At 42.8% G+C, this 27302-nt stretch overlaps 1 long non-coding RNA gene across 1 annotated transcript; it reads right to left on the bottom strand.

Annotated features, from left to right (window-relative positions):
• On the bottom strand, positions 1–24708 carry LOC142830302 (uncharacterized). The gene is made up of 3 exons (XR_012905459.1): positions 24595–24708; positions 418–462; positions 1–136 (listed from the first exon to the last, which is right to left on the bottom strand). It is a non-coding gene; the product is annotated as an uncharacterized LOC142830302 (long non-coding RNA).
• Positions 24709–27302: the final 2594 nt, after the last annotated feature.

Raw genomic sequence — 27302 nt, 5'->3', positions numbered from 1 at the left:
ATAAGAGGACACAAAAGTGTCAGTAGTTCCCATGCAGCACCCCATCTTCTGACTGGAACATCAATATATGTTCTCTTCATCTCCCACATTGTCTCCCAATTCAATACTTGAGCAACATCAAGGTGAAGTTCTTGATCTGCAAAGCACCAGAAATGGACTACCACAAGGATGGCCTCTCTGTGTACAATACCGACTACAGACACTTTTGATTCGTAGCAAAGCTGTGACTGATGGAGCCTTGGATGAAACAAACACCTGAGTTTTTGTTATCAGTAAAATGTTTCTAGTTTTTTAACTTCCTTCTTCCAAAGATTAGCATAAGTCAAGTCTCACTTTTTTTTAAGTCAGAGCTGGACATGCTTCTCTGTATAGAGCTTCCACTAACAAAGGTTTAAAAAACGTAAAACAAATACGTACCTGTTGAGCCCTTCATTTCTTCCAATGGATCCAGAAAAAGGCAAACTAAACCAGAAAAGAGAAATGTAGGCAATCTGTTATCCAACAGCAACTCAATCTCTTTTGTTGCCTAAGTTCTTACTGACAGGTTATTAGAATTATCTCGATTGACAATGTATAAAAATTGTTACCAATTACACCTGACTAGCAGTTTCTTAGCGAAAAAATATCTGATTCACACCCCTTTGTCATATAGGGAGGTATAGCATTTCATATGGTGTTGATGATCCTGTGCTATACATTGTTAGACACAAAAGGCCTCACTAGATGCTGCAAGGAGTGAGGTAGGGAAGACCATCACCATCCTAACTATAAATCTTTGTAATTGAGACTTCTCCCTGCTCTTCCCATAGAATGGGACATTAACCCTTATTGATACAGAAATCCCACCACTGTACTGTCTGTCTTTCTCAGTACAGTTATTTGGTGCACTTCAAATAAAGTGGTTTTAGAGGATTTCTGGGCCTTTTATGTCAGTTATTCTCAGATGAAATTCTATTTCAACGTGGGCAGGATGTCAGGTCAAATTTTAAGGATTATTTGTGTTGCAGTAGTTTCTCATGGCTTGACTGGGGACCTATTCTGCTAGCTACAGTACATCTGCATAAGGAAAAGACAGCCACAGATCCAAAGACCTTACAGTTTAACATCTGTAGATCTCTAAGATAGTGCTGGGTGAATAATGGTAAAAATTTATGAACATATTAACAAATTCCAAATAGCAATAAAGCCTTACATCTCTGCCCACTTTTTTGGGTACATTGATGAATCCAGTTTTTGTTCACATAAGTGTTATGTTGGGGGAAGGAGCCTTTTTATTCATGCAAATGTAGGTATTTGTGTGCAAATGAGCATATTCATGTGCAAATGAGTACATTTATACCAAAAGCACTTGCCCACCTGCCACATAAACACTGTCTTTTTGTGTTTGAGTGCAAGGGTATTCAGAGACAGGGAGTGAAAAGAATGAGAAAGTCAGTCACTCCCAGTGACCAGGAGGAAGGGAAAAGACCAGAGAACTCATACAGAGGTATAAAAGAAAAGGCCATCGTAGAAAAAATTATATGAGGAGGCTGGGAGGATAGAGAGGTTACCATTTCCCTTATCCTCTGAGCTGCAGTAATGGGAAACACTAATAAACTATTAAAAGGGGGCAATCTAAGTGGAATATGTGACTGCTCACAGAAAATACCTCCAACGACTGGTGTTGAGACACAAGTTGGTGAGGGCTCTGAATTTCTACAGAGAATTCTTTCCCAGATATCTGCCTGGTGGGTCTTACCCCCATGCTTAGGATCTGATGGACATATTTGGGATCAGGAAGGAATTTTCTTCCAGATCAGATTGGCAGAAAGCCTGTGGGTTTTTCACGTTCCTCTGCAGCACAAGGCCCAAGTCACATACATGTTTAAACTAGGGCCGGCCCGAAATATTCTGGCGCCCCGGTTATGGGCGCGCGGCACCACTCCCGGGTGCACGGCGCATGCGTGGGCCCGTCCGTGGGGAGCGGGCCCGCCCCCGGGGTGCACAGTGCATACATGGCCCGGCTACAGCCACTGGCGCGCAGCCTGGGCCCGCATCTAGGGTGTACGGCGCATGCGCGGCCTGGCTACAGCCGCTGGCGCACAGCCCAGAGCCTGCTCCTAGAGCACATGGCACAAGCGCGGCCCAGTCCAGCCCGGCCATCGCTGCTGGCGCGCACGCCGGGCTGTGCGCCCCGTGGCCATGGGAGGGAAGAGCGTTGCTGGCCGGCGCCGCGGGGATGCGGGTGGGCTGGTGCTGCTGCGGGAGCCGGGCACGCGGCGCCTGATGGCAGCTGTAAGGGATGCCACACGCCCCTTACAGCTGCCATCAGGTGCCCCCCATCAGTTGGCACCCTGGGCAGCTGCCCGGCTCACCCATGCCTCTGTCTGGCCTTTGTTTAAACCAGTGTCAATGGTGGATTATATGTAACTTGAAGTCTTTACATTATTTGAGGACTTCAGTAACTCAGCCAGAGGTTAGGGATCTATTACAGGAGTGGGTAGATGAGGTTCTGTGGCTTGCAATCTGCAGAAGTTTAGACTAGATGACCATCCATATTATTCCTCTGACCTTAGGCTATGTCTACACCACAAGGTTTTAGCGCAAAAACCTGGGGAGTGTCCACACCTCAAATGAGCTCTTGTGCAATTAAACAGGCAGTTAAACGGCAGAAGGGAGAGCTTTTTCCACCGTAGGTAAACCTCCTTTTCTGAGGCATAACTGCTTTTAACGCTACAGCTATTGCGCAAAAAGGCTAGTGTGGATGCTCCAGAGGGGTTTCTTGCACAAAAAACCCCTATGGAAAAAAGCACAGGTGCTCTGATGGCCATTCTGTGAATGGCCATCAGAGCTTTCTTGCGGAAGGGTGTCCAGCAGTGCACTAAAACTGTAGCGCAAAAAGCTTTTGCACAAAAACTGTAGCGCAAAAGGCTTCTTGCGCAAGAAGCCTGTAGTGTAGACGTAGACTTAAAGTCTGAGTCTAAGGCTTAGGGGCTCCCTGGTTTCTTTATGTACTGTCTCTCATCTAACAGATCAACTTAACTAAATGGTCAAATCTTGTCTGATTTCATAGAGATCTTAGAGCTGACACCTGAACCAGTATATTGGACACAAGTCCCTTTTCTAACCCTTCCCGGAAGAATTCTTGAAACACAGAAAAGGGGAACCCTTTCAGGCATACCCTGCCTCACAGAAATAACCAAATTTGGCCCACAAGCCACTACTGCTGCCTGAAGTACTGCTCTTCCTAGATTTCCCATGCCCTTGTTTCTTATGATAGCTTTAATGTTCTTAGCTGTCCCTTCATACTAAATGGGGGTATGTCTACATTGCATTCCTCCTTCGAGAGAGGAATGCAAATACAGACAAACGAAATTGCAAATGAAGCGCGAATTTGAATTTCCCACTCTTTATTTGCATAATGGCGGCTGGCTGCTTTTCCGAAATAGCATATTTCGAGGAAAAAAAAGGTTATTTTGAAAAGAAACCCTTCCTACGAAATAACCCTTACTGCTCATTGAGGAACTCTGGGTTTTTTAAGAATAAAGTTTGTGGTTAGGTGGAGTGAGAGGACATGGGAGTGTCAGATCTTTGGCATATGGTTTAAGTGTGTATACCACACCTCTTCAGAAGCAGCAGAACCATTTATCTTAGTCCTTATTTTTTTCTCATTAGATCATATGTAGCAGAAGAGCTACAGGCAATAAATATCCCCAAAATTTGAGCCAAGAATGAGAAAATGCAGCCAAAAGTGAGTTCCACTTTAGAACTGGTGCACCTGACTATTGAGGTAAATACACAGAAGGTAGCTGTCCACTGAAGCAAATAGATCTGTGTATAGCTGGGATTCCTCTGGGATTTGGACTGGACACAGCTGCAGTTTGATAAACTACAGTTTCTCTGCTTGGTGACTGGTTTATACAGCCTGTCTGAGAGAGAGAGTTTTACTCTTAGCAATAACAAGAAAGCTTTGGTCCCATTCAGTCCCCATTAGAGATTGCTTTTATTTAAATATATTAAATGTGATTAATACTGATTTTTTTTTATCCTGTGTTCTGCTTGAAAGCCTCCACAGAGCTCTTCTCACTAGTCTAATTCCTAATAAGCCGCTATATTGCTTTAACTCAGGGTGTGAGCACCTCCCCAGGGCTCCTATGTGCTCTCAGCCATGAAGCCTATCAGCTGGGCCTACAGCCACCTGGTATCGCAAAGTACCCACTGCTTGATATTCCCAGACATGGAGCATCCTTCTAAAGAAACAGATGTGCAGACACTGCATCTAATGCTTCACTCAGAATAGCATCTCTTGGCTATAAACCGTAATGCCACCAGTGTCATAGCATCTCTGAGAGTCATTCAACTTGCACCACGCCCCACAGGAAGTATGTGTAGAGCTAGGAACTGAACCCAGCACTACCAAGTTACAAACAAGCCCATGCCTTAACCACAAATCTATTCTTCCTCCTTTAGCACAAATTCAGAAAATCCAAATTAAGGCTTCCTCCTTACTCCTCACCTTCTTTGATCACCAGTCAAGATACCTCTCCCAGAAGTCCTTTACAGTTCTATGCCTCTTCTTACTCATTCTATGAATTCTCTGCCCATTTACACTGGTGCTTGGTAAAAGAGGCTGGTAGATGCTCTATGACTTTGAGGGTATGTCTACACTACATTCCTCTTTCGAGAGACGAATGCAAATACAGCCGAGCAAAATTGCAAATGAAGCGCAGATTTGAATTTCCTGCACTTCATTTGCATCAGGGTGCTTTTTCGAAATACCCCATTTAAAAAAAACACTACGCAGATGGGGTTATTTTGGGGGGAAAAAACCTTCTTTCGAAATAACCCTTGCTCCTTAAAAAAATGAGGTTTAAGGGTTATTTCACCAGCTTTAACAGTGATGCAAGCAACAAAGGGGCTGAGTGCTCAGTGAGACACTGCATTCAATTTCAGTGGAAATTGTGAAGTCATCCCCTGCCACTGATTCATAATGGTCTCTCCAGGAGAAGGAGTTAATGAAAATGTGCTGAAGTATTGGTGGGAGATCTGAATGCCTCAGGGGGGAAGGAAACACCAGACTGAACAAAAAATGTGTTTCTAAAAAGACACTGTCTTCAATGTTCACCCATTTGTAGATTCAAACTTGAAAACTGGCCAGAACCAGAAGTGGCAAGAGACTGCCAAAAAGACTTTTTTAAAAGGGTTTTTCTAGCCGTGACTTGAAGCGTATGTGCCAGATATCTCGTGAGAAAGCCTGTTCATCTGTGAGAGCTAGCCAAGTTTTGTAAACTGTGAAACATGTTAACTGAAGTTTAACTGACCAAAATCTTAATTCCAAAATTTATGAGATTATTCTGTCATTAAGTATGTTTGAAACAAAAGTATAAATTCATTTCTGCCTTAAAATTTGTACAAAGACTTTTAAAATAATAATAATTTAAAGTCTCAGAAGGGAAGCCATGTTAGTCTGTATCTTCCATAGGACTCTTTTTCTTTTCTTTTTTAAAATACATTTAAAGTAGATGCTGGTCCCTTACTGTGGCTGGCAAAGAATCCTACAGTTATAATGCACAATTATAAAACTCCTTTCCTAGCACAGTTCCAAATATCTTCTTCAGAACAAGACAGCAAGGCAATAGACTTACAGTGAAAGTGTATTTCTTACACTGGGAGGAGACATGATATTTCTGAGTTTTCTCACACTGTACCGTCTCTCCAAGCACTGTTTCAGATTATACTGTAGGGGTCAGCAACAGCTGTGCAGTGACATACTTTTATAGTGGATGACATGAAAATAAACAGTAAACAATCTAAAATGATACTAGAGAGCTGAAGCAGATAATACATCCTTTGCAAGGACATTGGCCATCTGCATACGAATGTTTAAAATATTCCTAGTAAGAACACATTTCTAAAACAGCTGTAATCTGTGTGATGCATTTAGTACAAGAAAAGTAAGGCCAACATACAATCTACTATATATTTGAAAGAATTTGTGTGTGTGTCTGTTCAAGAACTCCTCCCAAATAATAAGCACTAGGATCATCAAATTTGGTATACAGCTTCCTCATAACTTAAAGCAAGTTAACGGTTTGGTTGTGCCAGGAAAATGGGATGTGCCTGGAATGGAATCACTTCTCATAAAATCATACAGAAAGGAGACAGAATCACCAGACAGGTGAAAGAGGCTGGCCGAGGGCAACTCCTATCTGGGATAACCTCAGCCCTGAACCTCCTACCGAAACCCCCCACTGACACCTATTAGGATGGGTTTGGGAGAGGTGAAGCTGCCCCTCAATTCATACAGGAACATTACTAGCTGTTCTCAAACATCAGGGAACAAGGGAAAAGTACACAGTTTGCTGCATTCTTCACTTTGGATGGGGAATGCAGGGGACAGATGATCCTGAACCTGCCCCTGCCAGAGGACTTGCCAGGCCTGTATGCAGGGTGGGGTGCGAAGGGTGCGAACACACACCCCCTATGGTCCCCTGAGTCAAGTAAGCATGCTCTAGCTGGTCGGGGGAAGGCTGGGGCTGTTTTCCCCCACCAAGAGTGAGGCTGGGGGTGGAATGAACAGACACCCCTGAGTCCCGGCCCACAGGTTCAGGAGCAGGTAGCCAAGGCATACAGTTGATGCTGGTACCGAGTGTGCTGCTGCCAAAGCGGATGCAGTTTTGGAAAGTCACCAGCATGAGGACAATTTTGATCATTTCTATTCTCCCAGGACCCACTAGAAGGAACTGATCACAGAGGACCCAGGAAACAGAGGGCTTCCCAGACAGCCACAGCAATCCTGGCCTGTTGGAGCCAGGGCAGTGCGCACAGGGCCATGCCTGGATCCAGGCCGCGCAGCGGGAGCTCTGGGGGCAGGTTAGGGAGCAGCACCTGCTCGTTTCCTGGGTCAGGTCTTCAGTTACTGAATCCTTCACCATGCTTCAGCTGCAGAGGACACGGGTTTGGTGGAGTCTGAAGCTGATAGGCAGGTGGTCAATCTGCGCAGCCACATGGGCAGGTGGAGTCAGGAGATGTGAAAATAGAACCTGCCACTAAATGAAGAGAGAAACACAGAGAGAAGGAGACACAGACACACACACACATGAAACACCCTTCTCCCCCGATCTGCCCTGCCTCAGGTGAACACCTTTGGGAGAAGAACATGATCTCCCACATAGTCTGGGAAGATGTGGTCTCTTTAAGAGCTCCCAGATCAGCCACCTGGCTCTTAAAGGTGCAGTATCAAGATAATTCAGGGAGAAAAGCTGCAGCATCTTTCCTAGACAGGTTTCCAAGAGGCTGCTCTAACCTGTCTCTTCAAGGGCCTGTGTCTGATTGAAGATCCATTAAGGGGAGGAGGAGCTCAGGGCAGGCAGGTCTGATTCTGGGCCTCTGCCCCATATATCTCAGCAGCCAGGCCTGTCTGGGCTCAGCAGAGGCTCCCAGCTGCAGCAAGTGGTAATACAAGTGGTATTCCAGGTCTCAGAGGGGTAGCCATGTTAGTCTGTAACTGAAAAAAATTAATAAACAATGAAAAGTCCTGCAGCACCCCAGAGACCAACAAAAAAGTAGATGGTATCATGAGCTTTCATGGGTACAACCCACTTCTTCAGATGAATGCAGTAAGGGCTGTGACCATGAAAGCTCGTGATATCATCTACATTTTTTGTTAGTCTGTAAGGCTACGTCTACACTGGCGTGTTCTCATGCAAAAACTCTTTTGCGGAAGAGTTCTTTTGCAAAAACTCTTCCAGGAGAGAGCATCTACACTGGCATGTGCTTTTGCACAAGAGCATCCATGCCAGTGTAGACGCTCTCTTGCGCAAGAAAGCTCTGATGGCCATTTTAACCATAGGGCTTTCTTGTGCAAGAAATTCATGTTGCCTGTCTGCATTGGCTTCTTCTGTAAGAGTTCTTGCGCAAGAGGGCTTATTCCTGAGTGGGAGCGTCAGAGTTCTGGTGCAAGAAGCCCTGATTTTATACATTAGAACATCAGTTTACTTGCACAAGAACACGCGGCCAGTGTAGACAGGCAGCAAGTTTTTGTGCAAGAGCAGTCGCTTTTGTGCGAGATCGCGCCAGTGTAGACACAGGCTAAGGGTATATCTAGACTACAGACTTTTGTCAACAGAGGCTTTGTCGACAGATATTAACCCAATGTGTGTGACATTAACTCGGGGGCGGAGAGGCTGGGGGAAGTGTTCCCTATAAGAGTTTCCTCCCATGAGCAGAATGAATTTTGTGTTGTGCACCAGTACTGAGTTTATGTGGCTTGTTTGGATGTGCCACTGTGGCACCCAAGATATTAATAAATATCACATAAACCTCTACTTTTTCCCTCTGCTGCCATATCTCCTCCCCTTGATCCATCAGCTCCTCTGGTGCCTGCTGCCCCCCAACCCCTCACCCTCCTCTGCTGTCCTGACTCTGCCCTTCTCACTGCCCTCAGTCTTCCTGAGACCTGCCCCCCTCCACCAGCCCTTCTCTTTCCCCTGTGCCCAATCCTCCAGTTGCCCCACTCTGATCATATGAGCTACCCCTCCTCATCCCCTCTTCTAACACCTCCCTCTACACACCTGCCCTGCCTCTCTCCTCTGGTCCCTCCCCTTCAGGTGTCTGCCCTTCTGCTTCTCCCCCAGAATCCCGTGGCACCTGCATCTTCCCTTAGTCCTGCACCCTCGTGGTGCCTCCCCCTTCCCTCACTGCCTCTGCCCCTTTTGCCACCTTTTTCCCTGATGCCCACCCCCTCACCACCCTCTGCCCCCATTCCCCTCATGCCTCTGTGCCCTCACACTTGACTTGCTCCACCCCTGCATTCCTCATATCCACCCCTTCTTTCAAGCCTTCTCCCAGCACCTCCCCCTCCAACCCCCAATGCCCTTACCTTCTCCTCTCTCGGCATCACCCTGTCCCCCCTCCCACTGACACCTCAACTCCTGCCCTTTTCCTCATCTCCACTTGGCCCCCTGGCATTTGTGTCTCCTCTACCCTGTCCCTTGGTGCCTTCCCCCTTTCTCTTCCTGCCCTGACTCCCTCCCCTCAGCACAAGCCCCTTCCTCTTATTTTCCCTCAGGGGTGCCACGCAGTGCTGCCGGGCCAGGCAGGGGTGCCTCTTGGTGCATAAGAGGTGCCACGCGGTGCTGCTGGGATGGGCAGGGCAGGGCCCGGGCCGCAAAAATGGCTCGGGTCAGCATCTGTAGTCGGGCCCCAGCTGTTTCTGGAGCTCGGACACACAATTTTAAAGTCCCGGATGTGACGTCATGCCACGCCCGGGCGTCTCCCCTCTCACCTGTTGCGCAGCATTTAAGGACGCCGCGGATGCGCTCTCTCTGACCCACAGTGCCCCGTAGATGGCCACGGGGAATTTAAGGTGAGGGGCTGCGGTGCCCCACACAAATCCCCCTCTTCCTCCAGCAGCCTCTAGCCAGCCTGAGACATTAGGGTGTGCCTGGGCACACCCGGCACACCCCGTGCACTTATGGTCATAAGTCATCAAGGGCCCCAACAAAGTACGCACACCAATGGGACACTAATCTTACAGGGTATGTCTACACTACCCCGCTAGTTCAAACTAGCGGGGTAGTGTAGACATACCCATGGTTGCTGAGCACTGGTGAACCTAAAAATAGTGTTTTACCCTGTTCTGTTATATTTGTCTCCTGTTTAATATAATTGTGTTTAATATAGCAGATGTGTTTGTGTTATTTTCTGGGAGTCTCCAACTAGCTGGCAAGTACGTGGGGTTAGAATTTTCCTCCCAAGATGCCCTGGTGACCCTGCCAGGAAGGAATGAGGGAAGGAGGTACCGCCAAACAAATCCATAGGAAAAAATAAAGTTGAGTGGGTGGCAGGATCCAGAAGAACCCAGACCAACCCATCAAAACCTGTAAGCAGATTGGCATTAAAGAAGTCCTTTTTGGACTTTCTGTCTCAGATTTTTAGAACATTGTTGGCGTTTCAGTTCATTTGGGGTTTACCCTGAGGAGGGGCTCTATAGGGGCCCCCCAGTAGTGTGAATAACCAGGACATTGAGGGTTTGTGCAGAGAGTTAAATTGTCTCTGCCATTTGCCACACACTCCCCTAATACCAGGTGGTTACACCAAGAACCTGCCATTTCACCTGAGAGCGGACCCTGCACATTCCCCAGGGCAATGGGAGGCAAAGGTAGTGGAATACACACTATTTCCACTGGGGCGAGTTTGCCTCTCCCAGACTTTCCAGTTAACTATTTCTTCGCTTTTTTCATTGGTTGGTTGGTTGGTTAAGTTATTAAGAGGTGAAAGATAGTGCTCCAGATGGGTATTTCAATTTTAAGAATGCTCTATATAGATCCTGTAGGTGTTTGTCTCCGTCTGTGAGGTTGGAGCAAATATGATTGTATCTTAGGGCCTGGCTGTATACAATAGATTGAGTAATGTGTCCACCTTTTAATTACTTAACCAACCAACTAGCCAATGGAGGTGCTACTGGTTCTTAACAGACTCCTGTAACTACTTGAACTATCCAGTCACCATCTGCATGTTTTGTTATTCTTTGAAGTGCTACTAGACTAATTGTTGATTTTTAAGTTTTATCTACTCACTGACTCTCTTTTTCTTCCTCCCCCTTCTTTTCCTTCTCCCCCTCTCCTTCCTCCTCCCTCCTTCTCTTATTTATCTTTGAATCTGGACTTATTATACTTGGGTCATCTGAAGAAGTGGGTTTTGCCCATGAAAGCTCATGATTCTATCTACATGTTTTGTTAGTATTTAAAGTGCTACTGGTCTATTTGTTGTTTTTTAAGTTTAATCTACTAGAGTTATTTGAGGGGGTTAATAAGCATGTGTACAAGAGGGATCCAGTGGATATAGTGTACTTAGATTTCCAGAAAGCCTGTGACAAGGTTCCTCACCAAAGGCTCTTAAGCAAATCAAGTTGACATGGGGTAAGAGGGAAGGTCCTTTAATGCACTGATAACTGGTTAAAAGATAGGAGAGAAAGGGCAGGAATAAATGGTAAATTTTCCGAGTGGAGAGAGGTAACTAGTGGGGTCCCCCAAGAGTCTGTCCTGGGACCCACCCTATTCAACTTATTTATAAATGATCTAGAGAAAGAGGTAAACAGTGAGGTGGCAATATTTGCAGATGATACCAAACTGCTCAAGATAGTTAAGACCAAAGCAGACTGCGAAGAGCTTCAAAAAGATCGCACCAAACTAAGTGATTGGGCAACAAAATGGCAAATGAAATCTCATGCTGATAAATGTAAAGTAATGCACATTGGAAAAAATAATCCTAACTATACATACAATATGATAGGGACTAATATAGCTACAACTACTCAAGAGAGATCTTGGTATCATTGTGGATAGTTCTCTAAAAATATCCATTCAGTGTGCAGTGGCAGTGAAAAAAGCAAAATAGAATGTTAGGAATAATTAAAAAAGGGATAGAGAATAAAACAGAAAATATCTTATTGCCTCTATGCCCACATCTTGAATACTGTGTACAGATGTGGTCGCCTCATCTCAAAAAAGATATATTGGCATTGGAAAAGGCTCAGAAAAGGGCAACAAAAATGATTAGGGGTTTGGAACGGGTCCCATATGAAGAGAGATTAAAAAGACTTGGACTTTTCAGCTTAGAAAAGTGGAGAATAAGGGAGGATATGATAGAGGTCTATGAAATCATGACTGGTGTAGAAAAAGTGAATAAGGAAAAGTTATTTACTTATTCGCACAATATAAGAATGAGGGGTCACCAAATGAAATTAATAGGCAGCAAGTTTAAAACAAACAAAAGGAAGTTTTTCTCCACTCAGCACATAGTCAACCTGTGAAACTCTTTGCCAGAGGATGTTGTGAAGACTACGACTTTAACAGGGTTCAAAAAATAGCTAGATAGATTAATGGAAGTTAGGTCCATCAATGGCTATTAACCAGGATGGGTAGGAATGGTGTGTCCCAGAGCCTCTGTGTGTCTGGAAATGTATGACAAGGAGAGGGATCATGTGATTATTAACTGATGTGTTCACACCCTCTGGGGCATCTGACATTGGCCACTGTCAGCAGACAGGATACTGGGCTAGATGAACCTTTAGTCTGACCCAGTATGGTTGTTCTTATGATTATGATGATTACTGGGAACAGGGTCAAACACAGGGCTGCAACCCAGGGCCGCAGCTAGAGGCCAGGGCCACAGCTAGGAGTGGGACTAAAGCAGAGGTGAGGACAGAGAGGGATTGGGTGGTGCTCCTTCCCTGCTGCCCATGGGACTAGCCCAGGCTCCCTTGTGCCCCCCAGATGTTCTGTTTCTCCATGGGGGGGTGTACCCTACAGTTTGGGAACCTCTTGTCTACAACATATGAGAAACTGCACAGAAAAGATCTAATGCACATGGAAAATAGAGAATATAGAGGTGTCATTAGCAAGATACACGAGAGTAAAATGAACAGTGACTCCACATTTATTTGTCAACGAAGTTGAGCAGAAAGTGTTCAAAAATGTTCTGTCTTGAATATTAAAATTATTAATTGAAAATCTTTAATTATGATTAGTTTGGGGTCCATTTAATTTTGATTTTGACCTTCTTCAGTCTCATTAGGTTAAATTTCAAAATATAAGTTGTTTTGAACAATTTTGAAACTCTTTTCTCAACATTTTTTGAGATGGGAAATTCATCCAGTCCGAACCGGTTTCACAGACTGTTTCCATTTCAAGTAATTAGTATTTTTCCACAACAATAACAATTTGTCAAAATAATCCCCTCTAATAGAAAAATTAGTTTCTATTACCATTTATATGTAACTATTACCCACACTAATAGAAACTGTTCACTTGTATGGGAAGAGGTAGGTCCTACTTGAAAGGGCTTACAAGGTGGGAGAAATATTTATGAGGATGATGAACTGAAAAGGGGTGACTCAGAAACATACCAATTTTCATCTAAAAAACAAACTAAGACTTTTCACATTCTTTCTTTTATCTGTTTGTTAGTAGGTGTGTACACATATGCGTTTCAATTTTTTATAATTGCTCAGAATGATTAAGATAGGAACAGAACATAAGAATGGACAAAATGGGGCAGACCAATGGTCCATCTATCTAGCCTAACAGCCTTCCAATGCCAGATTCTTCAAGTGAAATAAATAGAACAGGGCAGTTATCAAGTGAGCCATCCCATTGTCCAGAACAAGCATCTAGCAATCATAGGCTAAGGCATGGCTGCTGGGAGGAGAGCGGGAGGGAGGAACTGGCTGCCGGGAAGCAGTGCTGGGGGCAGCAGGGCTGTCTTGGTGGAGATCCAGGCAGGCGGGGGGGTGGCCAAAGCAGGGCTGGGAGTGGCGGGTCTGTACCGCGGAGATGCGGGCGGTGAAAGCAGGACTGGGGGAGTGGGGCTGTCCCATGGAGATCCGGGCATGTGGGCGGGCGGGCGGCAGAAGCAGGGTTGGGGGTAATGGGGCTGTTCGGCGGCGGAGATCGGAGAGGACAGGGGACGGAACCAGGGCTGCATGGGGGGAGGGGGAACTGGCCAGGGGAGATCAGGAGGAGGAGGACGGGAGAATCAGCTGCTGGAAGCAGAGATGGACAGGGCAGTGGGGCTGGTGGGGAGGGGGTCGTCATGGGAGCGGGGCTGACTGGGGGAGATTGGTGGGTGGCGGGAGGAACCGGCCGCTAGAAGCAGGGCTGGACAGGGGCAGCAGGGCTGGACTGGGGCGATCAGGAGGAGAAGGGGGTGGGGAGGGAGGGGAAGCGGAACTGACCTGGGCACATGCAGACCCTGGCAGATGAGTGAGTCTGGCCGGGGATTCCATTTTGCCTCCTCTCCTCCCACATACCCTCCCTGGAGTAGCTGCGAACTGCCTGGCAGGTAGACACACTCAGACAGCGTGAGCACATCTACCAGCCAGGCAGCTAAGGACTAATACACCTAATTAAAATAAAATGTACCTAATTAGAAAACACCAGGCATTTTATATGTCTGGTAATTTCTCAATTTCTTTCCCAGACAAAATCTTCAAATACCGGACTGTCCAGTACAAAACCGGACACCTGGCAACCCTACCCTTCCTTGCACCCTCCCTCTTAGCCAGCTACCCTACTCTCCCCCACAATCTGCTCCTGTTCCCGCCTCCTGAAGTGCTCATGTGGTACCGGGTCCCCCAAGCCCTGGCCCAGGCCAGTTGGAGGATGCAGCCGGGTAAAACTGAAAATTTGTTCATTTTTCATTCTTTTTTTTTTTATATGCGTTTATATTTTTGGGCTGCAAAAGACAGTACTTAAAAAAAATGGGTTCCAACTAAAGTAAAAACTTTGGGAAACCCTGATCTAGCCAGCTTTCTATCCAACTTACAGTCCATTTATCCAATCCATATTCCCTTAACTTGCTGGCAAGAATATTGTGGGTCACTGTATCAAAAGCTTTGCTAACACTGGCTCTGGGGGGCTTTGGGAGGACCAGAAACAACTTATTTTAATATTCATCATTTGCTTATTGAATATGCAAATATGCAAATGCATGTTACCGGTCCTCCAAAAGCTCGTGAATGGATTTACTGGTCCCCATGTCAAAAAGTTTGGGAACTCCTGGGCTAAGGGCTATCCAGAGCATTGTGTTTCATCTCTGAACATGTTGGCTAATAGCCATCAATGGACCTATCTTTCATGATTTTACCTAATTCAGTGGTTCCCAACCTGTGGTCTGTGGACCTCTGGTGGTTCACAACAGTACTGCAGGGGGTCTGTGGAATGTTTAAAAAGCGATGGGCCCAATCCTTACTTTTCTTTAATTTTTCTTTCCTTACTTTTCTTTTCCTTTTCTCTCCCAGGAAGGGGAGTGTGTGTGTGAAATTTTAATAGTTTGAAAAGGGGTCCATAAGCTCAAAAAGTTGGGAACCACTGACCTAATTCTTTTTTTAAGCCAATTATTCTTTAAACCTTCACAACATCCCTTGGCAGAGTTCCACATGTTGACTGTGCATTGTGTGGGGCGGCATTTCCTTTTATTTGTTATACACCGGCTGCTGCCTAATAATTTCATTGGCAAAACTCCTGGTTCTTGTCTTATATGAAGGAGTAAATAACACTTCCTTATTGACCTCCTTCACAGTATTCATGATTTTATAGACCTCTAGGGTGTCCACCCTTAGTGATTTCTTTTCCAAGCTAAACAGTATGAGTCTTTTTAATCTCTTCTTATATGGGAACTGTTCTATACCCCTAATGATTTTTGTTGCCTTTCTCTATATCTTGGTGGTGTTGTGACCCAGACCAGGGTCTGGGACCATTAAGTGGTGTTGTTGGCTTAGCCCCAGGTATGGGCCCAAGCAGTATCTTTCTAGGCACTGCTAATTCCCTGCACAAAGTAAAGCCCAGAGATTTTAGTGAGTCAGGCTGGTTCCACACACACACACCTTCGACTGTGTGTCAAGGTTACCTAAAGGAATTAGGTAAAGAAGGGAAACCCCACTGTAATGTACTACAATGGTAATAGTTCAAATCCAGCCCTGGAAGTCAGTGTTGAAGTGATAACTCTCTCCAGGCCAGTAAAGGGCAACCTAGACTAGTGAGTGGGCCACATGAGTGGCCATCCTTCATGTCAATGGTCCACAAGATTGTTATAACCAAGACGTTCTCCCAGGATAGGATAGTTTTGCTAATTGCACTTGCATACCAAGGATATGTGAGGTGTGCCAACTGAAGATGGCATCTATTTGATTGAATGAAGAGGGAGCACATGGCTTTCACAGTCCATGTTGTGTGCAATCAGCATGTACATCACTTTTACATGTGTGTCACTTTAGTAACACCAGTAGGAAAAAACTTACATGGAAGCAGAAGCGGAATCTGGCAGTCCTGTGGGGAATGGTGAACAAAATGTTTTGTGGGCCAGACACGTAACCCCGATGGGCTGGATGCAGCCCAAGGGATTCAAGTTGCCAACTGCTCTAAGTTGTTTGGTGTTCAATATAATACTCATGATGATTTTAATCGATTTCCATAACATAATTCAGACAGACCCAACTTCTATCCACCATGTTTTTAACATATATGAACAAGATCAACCTAAGAATTTTGGAAACAGGTTCCTTTAGACAACCTCAAGTTTAACTATCTTTTTCTAGAAAGGAGGATTATGTGTCCAAGCCTCTTGCTGACAAGTGGAGCAAACTTATATGTGCTTTGGGAAGGGGGCACCTCTGTGTCTCCTAAAGAGTCAAATGTTTAGAGCATTTGACAGTGACACTTAGAAGAAAAACATTTAATGAGTGTGGCTAATCCACTCCTCCCTCTTTACATCCTATTTAAGACATTTTATTAAACTGTGTGGTTATTAACATAATCCCACGTTAGGGCCTGAAGAATCTGGCACTGAGTGTATGCTCCGACCAAATGTTCCAGCAAGGAGATTACTAAATCCTACAGCTGTGGGAAAATTCTCACATCCCAAAGTCAAAGCAGTGAATCTCTGGCTTTTCTCCAGTTTTTGCTTTAGTTCCAAATAAAGCAACACAAATTTAAAGAGCTTTTTTCATTTTCTGGTCCTCTGATTTACTGAATAAAATATACATGTGCTGGGCGCTATAGGATTCCTGCACACAGACACCCGTCTCCCTGTCCCAGCCAAGAGAAGGGATGTAAGAAGGAAGCGTGTGCCTGTGCCACTCACTTTGCCTTCCTGGAATACTCCAAGAGGGGTTAACTACTCTTTTTAATAGATTCCCAACCTCCTTATGTCTCAGTGGTTTGGCCCAGATTGCTAACAGCCACATACTAGAACAGAGTCTGAGTGTTTAATACAGCATTTCTTGCCAGAATTCTTCCCCCCATGGAGCACTTACAAGTCAAACAAGTTACATTTAAACTGTTCTAGACAAATTGTACTGATCTAGCAGTTACACAGCAATGCATACTATATACACCATGGCAATGAGCCAAGTCTCACCCATGCCCATGCCACCCATCATGATTTCAGCTCTAGAAATATAGGCCTCTAAATAGTTAGCTAAAGGAACAGCTCCAGTGCTGAGAGCTATACATTCTAGAACATTTCAGACCTACTCAGTCATGTAGACAGCTGTAACATCCCCACCCCATACTTGCACTTGCGTGCACACATGCACAAACTAACCCAACATATGGTGGGGATTTGGTGGAAAAAATGGGCAAGTCTCTTGTTCACCAAGGAGGAAAAAAAGACCCCGCTAAAACTAATATCCCAGGGATTCCCATGGTCATTAAAGACCAGAAGCTAACAAAGTGATTCCCAGCAAAAATGAAAGGCCCACTTAAATTCTTGTTTGGCTGGAGGGTTGGTTTGTTTATAGTATAACTTATAGGCCCAGGCTTTGGACAGGAGCTCAAACTTTTCTGAGGTAGGATTGGGTTGCTTTTGTGTAGCCCAGTTTTTCTACTGAAAAGGTGCAACTTTCTCATTTTTGCTCACATATTATATCCATCTGAAGAAAGCACAGTTCCATATAACTGCGTTTCTCAAACTGTGGGTCCCAACCCCCAGAGGGGTCGCAAGCAACTTAGAGGGGGGTCACAATATCACAAAGTTTGAGAACCCCTGCCATATAAGTTTCTTTTCATGTTTCTATTTCTATCCCTTTTTCTCCAGGACAAGGTGTTACACATTTATGAGACAACACTATTCTAGCCACTTTGTTTCAGGAGTTCATTCAGATCCTGAACTAGATGAACAAGGAAGTTGCAGGTTGAAAGACCACGGGAAGATATGATTATTCAGGGCTATAGGTGAAGGAGTAACTTGTTACTTTGATTATGGCCCTTCTGTACATCGAAGTGCTAAATTAAATAACAAAAACTAAGTTCAAGCATTCTTCAGAAATGTTTTTTTTTTTTTTTTTCAGAATGATCATTTCAATTCCAAATGGGTTTTATAAATGTCTATATGGTATACTTAAATAGTTTGATGGCTCATGGCCTATACTACTAATAAAAATAATGATATATAGTAATAAAATATTGAAACAGTGAGTCATAAATCCTACTACAATTGAATTTGTTAATATGATTTAATGTACTTCATGTATTTTATGCTAAATTTAGCTTTCTCACATGAGGCTCATAAACCAGAATGTAGGCTAAAGGATTATGTTAAACTATGCTGTCACAGAAAAATTAAAAGGAAAGTATATTAGATACATGTACCTTTCTGTCACCAAAAATTTATATACTCCTGTTGAAGATCCCTTTCTACCTTGTCCACAGTCACCATTTGTTCTAAAAAAAAAAATCCCTGAAAGACTGCTGGTCCGATTTATACGCCACACACATTCATCTTAAACTAGGCTTCAGAAGCTTTTGTTTTCTCATGACACTGGTATGGATTATGGTAACACAGACTGAGGAAAACTCACATAGTACAAATGTAGCAATAAGTGCTTTTAATACTTGATGCTTTATTTTTAGGGTACCGTCATTTAGGTTTTCTGTAATAGATTTGCTGTCAGATGTTTTTGAATGATGTGTTGAGGGAGTTGGATTCTGAGCATTTTATTAGCATAAAGTTAGGTGTCTTCCACAGGTCTGTGTTTATTTTCAGGATCTCGCAATAGGAAAGTGTGAATCAAAGTAGATTCAGTGCTTCACCGAACTATTGTCCAAAAAAAATTTGGACTTATGTCATGCAGGTGCAAATTGATGAAAGTCTGCAGATCCTCTGTGATTGACAAAGATTAGTAAATCTCATGGGTTTTTTTAAGTTACTCATTTAGAGCCAAATCCAATATACATTGAAATAAATGGACACACCCACAGACTTCTACGAGAGTTGGATTTGGCCTACATTAAGGAGGGACAGTTGTTTGTTTTTATGTTGTCATTGCACATTAAAAACAGTTGTTTTTTAAATGGTAGGTGCCAACTAACACCTAAAGATAAGTTTGGTTTCATGGGCGTATTTACATACATGCTTACTATAATAGCTCATGGTAAACAGGCAACTGCATATGTAACCCACACACCTAGTGTCAGCCACTGTCCCATGTAATGACACTTAGACCACTTACAGTGAAAGATAAGAACAAGGGAGCTCTACAGTTCAAGCTGATGGTCCTCTGGCTTTATAGCTCAAGCTGTAAAGGCTCCCACACTAAACTCCAGAAGTCCTAGGTTCAAGTTTTCCTGGTGATGGTTACACATGTACAAATAAATATTTCAGTGATAGATTTTTCTATGTATTCCTGAGTAGAACTGCCATATTTCCAGGATTGCACACATTTTTGTGCAAGAAAGCATCTGTCTTTAGAAAATTTGTCTTGCTCAGAAGGATGGGAAGGGTGGCTGAATGATTAACATCAGGTGATGGCATAAATCACATTGATCTCAGTAGGTAAAAAAGAATCAACCTTTATTATCAGATTTACTAGATTGTTTAGAACACTGCAGGCACACAATTTTGCAAAAAGAAATCAGCTGACTCTACCATTGAGCCAAATGGTACCAGTTGAGCCAAAGACAGAACAGATAAAACTGGCTAAACTAGTAAGAGATTTGACTGCTAAGAGAAGGTTAAAACTCATTCACTTAGAAAAGAACAACAGCTTGTTGGTTAACACTATTAAAAACCAGCATGTGAACTAACTTTTAGAGCCTGCATGAATACAAAATTGGTATCTGCATCTACAAAAATGATCCACGGATATGCATGACCACATCCATGAATGCCTGTGGATATAAAGCGAGTATTTGTGGATTTGCAGGGCTCTTCTGATTTTATCTTTTACGTAGTATCATGCAGTAAAATTATATGCAGTAAAACTCCAATAGTCCGGCATCCAATAGTCCGGACTATATGCAGTAAAACTCCAATAGTCCGGCATCCAATAGTCCGGCACTCCTGATAGTCCGGTATCAAAATGGCAAGAGTGTAGTCAGTGAGCTTCAGCAAAAATGAGTCACAAGGTAACAGTGGCAGCAGCTGAACTGAGCAAAAAGGTAAAAAAGGCTTAAAAAAACTAAAATATTACAGTATACTGTATACAGTATGTACAATAAAAAGGGTTAAGAACACTTTATACACAGTATATAATGTATATAGTGTGTATATATATAACCATCTTATAATACCTCCTGATAGTCCAGCATATCTAATAATCCAGCACCACCTAGGTCTCATAGGTTCCGGATTATCGGAAGTCTACTGTATATTGAAATACACACAAATTTAATTGAATTACTAACTCACGCAAGGCCTGCATCTTATTCTGAGCTCCAATGGAGATATTCAAAATCCTAAAACATTACAAAAGGAGAACTTTAAAACCACTACATATACCAGTCTACCTTCAAATCACATTTCTTTAATCCTCATAGTAACATTCAAATACATGATAAAGATTGAAAAACATGAATGCAAAATGAATGCATCTCTTTTCCATCACAGATTTTTCTCCTTTTGATATAGATATGATTTTTAGCATTTTGTCGAGCAGAATTCAACAGCTTTGTGATGTGGATTTATCAGAGAAGGACATTCCCTCATCTAACAAAGCTCGCCTCGCTCCAAAATCCAAAGGACTTACTTGCTATCCAACTAAAGTGACTACCATCTCACACCTTCCTTTCTGTCCACCACTCAAAATGTCAATCCTAGCCTATGCCAACCTCTCCCAACCACTGCCTCCAGTCCTTGCTGGCACTGTTCCTCATTTCCCCCACATGCTCATTCTCTTGCGGCTCTTCCCTCTCTGTTAAAGCCTTTGTGTGTTAACCCATAGGACTTCTCCCAGTCCTGGAATCCCTTTGCTAATTTATGCAGCCAGTTTGAAAAAAGGTCATCTTAATCTGCTGTTTCCCTTGGTGAATGGCTGGCTGCTTTCCAGGTTGTGTGCCAATGGCTAGTAACTACAGGTGTCACCACAGGAGCTGGAGGAAGAAATAGGCAGAGAGATTAATGCGTAAGTGGCTTCAAAGGAACAGCCATCTGTTTTCCCCACACCCTGGCAGCAGCTGCAGCTCCCTGCAGCAAGGATGCAGTTTTGGCAGGTTTCTCTAACCCTACTGCGCCTTTGCTGTTCCCACCAGCGCCTCCTGATGCTCCTCCCCATATTCTCAGGACAATAAGAACCAGATTGCAGCTGTCTCTGCATACGCGGGCACCCCAACCTCTGTCCTTTGTCAAACAGCAGGGTTTAACTACTGTGCATAGGGTAGACAGTGGCTGTGCTTGGATGCAACACTGGCAGCCAGTCAGGTCCAAACCATATTATAACTAGGATAAAATCAAAACAAACTCCAGCCTAGACAAAGGTATCCTCTTGCCAGAGCACATTTTTAAACCCAGCAGTAACATTGATTGGCTTATCTTGCCCATGATGTCAGATAAAGTTACATTATAATTACACCACTTCAGCTTCTACTGTGTTAATACTGTACTTAAGGAGTGTTGTTTTCCCTGTGCAAAAGGCTGCCAAGTAAGCAGAGAATGATCCCTGTTATAGAATGCAACAAAGAGGTATCCTGGGATCCATTTAATTGTACATCTGCTTAGATTTCCATTTATTTCGAGCCATAAAATTGAAATGAAACTTTTCCTCAGTCTTTAAATTTAAATGCTAATTTTTTTTTTACACCATAGTTTGCTATAGATTAAATGTTAGTGAAGGGAACAATAAGAAAAAGAAGGTAGCAGAACATATAAAAGGAATATAGATTAGTCATATTAGAAACAGCCCATATCCACGGCCATATTAGGACTGCTGCACCGTCAGTACAGGTTTTCAAGGCCATTTCTGTTCTTAGTTGTCACCGTTTTAATATAACTTACAATCACTTCCTGGAGACACAGTAATCCGGATTTTACAAAGCGTTATGTGCTTTAGGGAAAACTAAAATTCTGTATACAATAATCTGCTGTGTTAGAGCAAGAGCATCTGGTGCAGCTTACATAAAGTGGCAGATAGCCCAAAATAACAAAATATAAATGTGTTCTTAATAAAAGCAACCTTTGCCATAAGATAGACCTCAGAATATATTTCTATTTGGACCACAAACAATATACAGTAGCATACAAACAGACGTTATCTGGACAAAAGCATCAATATGCAATTTTGGTAAATCCCTGGTGACGTTTTTACCTTGAAATGTTTAAGTTTGTTTATTGTAATGATACTTAGTGCTAACGAAATTCCAGGAGAGACCCAAGGAAGGCCCTGGGCAATTTTTAAGGTTACATAACACTGTATTTATATAATTGTTTTCATTTAATCAGAGTGGAACTGATTAAGGAGAAGTGACCCAGCACACAAGAAAAATTAACAGGCTGCCCATGACCATATATTTAAAATATGCTACCAGTAGGCACTACTTTCTAGTGAGGAATGAGGGGAATTTCCTCTCCTTTTATTAAATTTACATGTAAACTCTTTGGGGGTAGGGACTGTTGTTTACTTGTGGTTTATGATTTGTGGTTTGTAGAGTCTTAGACCAGGTGGGATCCCATTGTGCTAGATGTACAAACATATGCTAAATGACAGTACTTGACCTAGAGTTTACAACGACTAGTACAAAAGGGATGTGACCTGTTTGAGGCTTCTGTAGCAATTGCAATATCAATGAAAAATTGTAAATGGGCTGCCTTGAATATTTGTCCAGCACTGTTTCTTTTGTAGGCTTATGAGAATTATGTCATTGACTCCAACTGGAACTTGTTGAGGCCATTGAAGACCTATATACTGTGTATCTCAGAGGAGGAAGTGTACATCATTCTGAGAACTCAGCAAGCCCTTTCATGAGGAATGTGTTTACAAACCTTATCTGCTCTGGGTTTTTTTTTAATAAATATACTTCTGGATTGATTCTGTGAGGTGCTGAGCTCCCTTAACTCCTACCAAGAACTATGGGAGTGGAGTGGCTTCTGCTTGTTGCAGGAAATGTTCAGTATTTCACAGATTCAGATTTTAAAAGGGCATTTAGTTGTTAAAAGTCTGAGCTAAAACTATGAACCTGAGGCTATTCCAAAATTAGGGATTTCATTCCATCTCTTCTTATGCAACACAGAACAAGTTATTTGCTAGGGCCTCAGATCTCTGCATGATTCTCTATATAGGCCAACGGGTACTGGAATAAGACAGGGAAAAATGAGAGTATCAGCCTTAACTTTTTGATTTGATCAGTTCCCTCTCCCCTCCACAAATGTGTAAACTGTATTGTAAAGTAGCATTTTCTTTTGTATTTTTAATTCACAAAGAATGGCTCCAACAGCTGTGAAGTCTATGGACTAGCTTATATTTCATGGACTACTTTTAATGAGGGCTTGGAATTCTCCATATGTCATTACAGCACTTCTTTGAAGCTACTGTACCATTCTCCAACATTGCAGCTTTCATTTAAAGTAAATCTCTGACTATTATGGTTGCAAAGAAATACTAAAATATGTAGACTAACACCTAGTCTACATTAGAACTTACTTTGGTATAGCATGTCACTCAGGGTACATCTAAACTGTACGCTTATTTAGAAATAAGCTATTCTGGAATAGTTATTCTGAAATAACTTATTTCAAAATAGCCCGTCTACACCACAGGGAAGCCTAAAAATTAGTCTGAGGCAAGCTTCCCTAATGTAGATGTGCTATCTCGATTTAGAGCCCCAGGAGGCACTGGGGAGGAATAACTTATAATGGCCCTGGTGAAGGGCAATTTCGAAACAGCAGTAATGAAGAATCTACACACACCTTATTTTGAAATAGCTATTTTGTAATAGGCATTATTCCTTGTGGAATGAGGTTTACAGATTTTGGAATAAGTCGTCCGTTATTTTGAAATTATTTCAAAATAACAGAATGGCTGTGTAGACACTCGCATTGTTATTTCAAAATAACACTAGTTATATCGAAATAACGGTAAAGTATAGATGCATTTGATTTTAGCTGCAAACTGAAGTATATGACAGGGTCTCTGAAACTGATTTTGTTTAAAAGCCTTCCTCACTGGGAATAAAATTAATAATAACAATAATGCTGTGTGTTCAGTTCTTGTCATGGGATATGCTAGCTTATTAAGAAGGAAGATGGGAGCCTACTAGGCCTTTGTCTCTCTGTCTGTCTTCCTCCCTCCCCCCCCCCCCCCCCCACACAAACTGAGAAAACCAGAGAGATAAAGTGATCTCGGGGGACATGTGGGCTTTGGGAAGAACTCAGCGAAGCTCATTTTACTAGCCTGTCCTAGTGCCTTGATGTTTGCGTAGGAAAGGGCAAGGCTCACTTTTCTCTTATCCAATCAGACACAATCTTACAGTCCCAGGGCTTCTAGGATTTGTAGGCCTCTCCAGTGGGGTAGGATATAAAATACTTCCTTTCCTCAAACCAAGAAAAAGGCACTGAGACAGGCCTGCTGGTGTTCTCTGTGGGAGACTGGGAGAACTGTGGTTGGTTTGTTTATTTGAAGTTCTAGCTCACTGGGAAAGGGGCTGGTATTGCCCCTTCCCTCCCCCTTCACTCTACTACAAGAGTGTTTGTTTGGCTTTAACTTCCATATCTTCACTAAATGTCTAGACTAGTCATTCCAGGAAAGAGATACAGTGAAAGCTTTGTTATCCGGCACTCTGTTAACCGGCATTGCTGCCAGCCACAACACCACCGTCTCTTCAGGCACGTGTGCCTGACTCCCACCTGTCCAGTTGGCCGTTGTGGGGCTTCTGACAGCCAGTACCGTCAGCTGACATCAGCAGCAGACATTTCCTTCTCCTTCATCCTGCCTCGAGCTGCTGAGAACTGGATCTGCTGGTAAAGAGTGAGGGAAAAGCAATAAGCGTTGTAATCCAGCACATTCAATTAACCAGCAACCCCCACTCCCAATGAGTGCTGGATAACAAAGCTTTCACTGTACTTTGTTTGAACTCTATGATTCAACCATCTTTGCTACAAGACCACCTTTCAGGGTAAGAAATCCACCCCAAGGATACATCATTATTATTCATTTTTAAAGAATCCAATGGATGAGGTCTTCAAAATGAGCATCAACCTGCTGCACCTGTACATAGGTACCTCTGGAAAATAACTAGATATTAATTAATGTAGTTACTGGGAAATTTATGAATGGAAAAATGAGCTTGTGCTTATTTTAATGGATAAGAAATGAAGCAAATGCCCTTTAAAAAAGATGAAGTATTAGATTGTGCTTTAGACCTTTGTTACTGTGGGATAGGGGAAAGTGAAGAGCTGTTTTTCAGGAATTTTGGCAATTTAGCAAAAATTCCTTCAAGATATAGGGAACATAGTCCTCAGTAGCAACTCCTCCACAAATTAAACAGGTGTGTTGCATACTTTCCTTACTGCCTAACAGAACTGGCCAGACCCGTTGCTGAGAAAGTGGGGGCTGGACACCCATATCTATACCTTTTAGGGTAAGCTTGCAGCTTTTCACTCTGCCTTTTTGAGGCCGGTAGCTTCCATGCCTGTTTGGGAAGGATAGCACCAGTACCACCTCTACTACTGCCATTTATAGAGTAGGGGCACCTAACTCCAGAGCAGAGGCCCAGGGATTGGAGGAAATGCTGTTTGTGTTCTCTCATGCTGAGAAGACAAGGATGCCACACCTGCCTGTGCACTAGAAAACACAGTGAGACAGTCAAAATACCCACATTAGGCCTCAACACAGCAGTCAGTAATAACTTTTAGCCATTACTGGCCCAAGCCAGATACAAGCCAGTGAGCTGGAACTGAAAGGTGTCATATCCCTTTTCCCAGTCCCCGAGCCATCCCGAACCCTGAGTGCATAAATGATTCAAAACTAGTCACTTTAGACCTGCATTAAGTTTTCATTCTTAGCCAAGATCTATTTGTCCTGAGAAAACTGCATTTCTTTGGTATCAGAGTTAATGTTTCACTTGACAGGAATTTTTGTTGGCTAGATTTCAGCTGTGCAAACATGTTTGTATCAAGACTGAAAGGTTTTTCAAATACTGATTTCAAACTTTGGTGAATAAATCTTTGTCCACTAGTTAAAATGCACTCCCAGTTTCCATTGATTTTTCCCATTATCTAAATATATTTCCTTTAATGTAACAACTTTTACAAAGATTTCAAAATTCTTTACAGTAATACCTATTTACACTCATTTTTTAAATATAATGCTGGATACCACAAAGTCTATGATTTGAGATAACTCCCAATAAAATATAAAAAGCCCATTAAAATCATTTGGATTAAAAAAAATGCATGGTGAGCTATCTAATCCAGTGGCTCTCAATCTTTCTAGACTACTGTACCCCTTCCAGGAATCTGATTTGTTTTACGTACAACTAAGTTTCTGCTCACTTAAAAACTACTTGCTTACAAAATCAGAAATAATAAGATAAAGTGTCACAGCTCAGTATTACTGAGATATTTCTCACTTCCTCATTTTTACTGTATAATTATAAAATAAATCAACTGGAATATATATACTGAATTGTATTTACATTTCACCATATGGTATTTAGAGCAGTATAAAGAAGTCATTATCTGTACATTTTAGTTTGCACAGGCTTTGCTAGTGCATTTTTATGTTGCCTGCTGCAAAACTAAGTTAAAAGCTAGACCAGTTGATGTACCCCCTGAAAGACTTCTGTGCACCTCCAGGGGTTGTGAATTACTGTCCTAGTTCACCTCCTTCCATTGGGGCCTAGCTGTTTTTACTATGCCTGATCCAAAGCCAAAATGATTTTTTCTAACCATGGTTACCTTCAGCGATCACAATTCCACAGCCTCCCTTGATCTGTTTGTTTGAATAGTAAAGTTATCTCATACTAACAAATCTACATTTTTATGCAGCACTTTAACTCTATTACTGCATTTATTATCTTGTCTCTGTAAGTGATTCACAAAAAAACACTAATCCATGCCAAATGTCTTTTACACTGCAATGTAATATATTAAAAGAATCTGAGATTAGAAAATACCTGCTACACAATAAGTCTGGAGTTTCTCCCCGTCAGAATTTTGCCCTGTAAGCTACCTGGAAAGGGGACTGTCTTTGTTCACACCTTGTATGGGGTATAGTAAATTATGGGCACCTGGGAAATAATTTGTCACAACATGAATATCTTTACTTTTTACACACTTTACTCTTATCTTTCTGGATATTACTGTAAAGAAATGCAGTAGAACCTTGGTAATTGCACAAGTGATATGGAGACCCAAAGCGAGTTACTGATTCACAAGGTTCAGTAAGTGACCAAGCATAATAAAGAGGTAGAGTAATGAATCATACTGGACTTAGTTAATTTATTTTGAGCCGAGTGGTTTGGGTTTAATCATCTGTGCTGCAGTTAATTTTGTAAAATGATGAACTCCCATTGTGGGAACCTCAACATTGAACTATAAATCTTGCCTGAGAG

The sequence above is a fragment of the Pelodiscus sinensis genome, chromosome 7 (assembly GCF_049634645.1).
Source record: "Pelodiscus sinensis isolate JC-2024 chromosome 7, ASM4963464v1, whole genome shotgun sequence".
Classification (NCBI taxonomy): domain Eukaryota; kingdom Metazoa; phylum Chordata; order Testudines; family Trionychidae; genus Pelodiscus; species Pelodiscus sinensis.
The sequence above is the reverse complement of the archived record's forward strand: the minus strand, read 5'-3'. Positions and strand labels throughout refer to the sequence as shown.